This window comes from Capsicum annuum, unplaced genomic scaffold, assembly GCF_002878395.1.
Source record: "Capsicum annuum cultivar UCD-10X-F1 unplaced genomic scaffold, UCD10Xv1.1 ctg73237, whole genome shotgun sequence".
NCBI lineage: Eukaryota > Viridiplantae > Streptophyta > Magnoliopsida > Solanales > Solanaceae > Capsicum > Capsicum annuum.
The window spans coordinates 1-1,138 of NW_025883231.1; the positions used below are offsets into that span (position 1 = coordinate 1).

General features: G+C 35.2%; 1 long non-coding RNA gene across 1 annotated transcript in view; it reads right to left on the reverse strand.

The window, feature by feature from the left end:
* Positions 1-813: 813 nt before the first annotated feature.
* LOC124894351 overlaps positions 814-1,138 on the reverse strand; it is a 1,694-nt gene continuing 1,369 nt past the window's right edge. Inside the window, exons 3-4 of the long non-coding RNA XR_007051156.1 lie at positions 953-1,045; positions 814-870 (exon numbers count right to left, since the gene is read on the reverse strand). This is a non-coding gene — a long non-coding RNA (uncharacterized LOC124894351). The remainder of the gene's footprint in view (positions 871-952; positions 1,046-1,138) is intronic.

The window sequence follows — 1,138 nt, forward strand, 5'->3', positions numbered from 1 at the left end:
AGCTTTACTTTCATGTGAGAACAGTAGGCTAAGTGCACGGATTTGATGTTACCTAGTTTCAACACAGGAAAATAGAAAATAACTGAAGAAATAGGAAGACACTTATGAAAGGTGAAATTTGACGATCTGAATGCTCATTATTTGAGACCTGTTATAATACCTTAGTTTTTTCTGAGTGGTGGTCAGGTTCACGGTAGAAGGCAGGCATGGGAGTTAGCTGTTTGATCTTTGCTTCTTTCTTTTCCTGCACATAGCACAACGTAAATCAAACGAACAGTCAACATTTCTTTTCCTGCACATAGCACAAAGTAAATCAAACGAACAGCCAGCATAAAGTAAATCAAACAAACAGTCAGTCAGTATTTCTAGGTTTTGATAAAATAATTTTCATCTAACTCTTGCCAATGATATTTTACACACCCTCAGTTTCAATTTGTTTGTCATACTTTCCTTGTTAGTCCGTTTCAAAAAGATTGCATCTTCCCTTTTTCGGCAACTCTTTAATTCTAAATTTCCACATGACATAATTAAGACCACACGATATATCACATGACTTTAAAGAGCTAACACTCAACAATTAGCAGCCTATGATTCTCAATATTAATTTGGACCTGTTTTCGTTAGTCACAACAATCAGACCCCAGGTTTATTACCTGGGTTCTTGCTTGGAGCTAAAGTGTTTCTTCCTCTTTGGCATGCACTTTCTCCTCAATCTTCATAAAGAACTGAAATCAATATCAAAAACTTCTTTTAGGTTTTATACAATGTTTTATAAGACACAAGAAATTGGTCCTTGCCTCTTTCCTTTTCATTGCCCGCTCTTCATTTTTGAAACAAAATGGTTGATATGAATTTACACTCTCCTTATCCCTGTACAACAACAATATGTCTAAGATATATGTTTATGAACACAATATGGAGTTAAAGCTCAAAATTTCTCCATGATATATACCTGTTTACACTTTGATATAATCTATGGCTAACTTTCTCTGTACAGGAAGCACGAGAAGCGACAACCTTTCTTGCTATTGGCTGTTCTTCAGTGCTACATCATTCAATAATAAACGAGGTTGAGAAAAATAGGATAAATCAGTGCTACCAAAACATCCCACATTCTCAAAATGGTAAAGCAGCATAC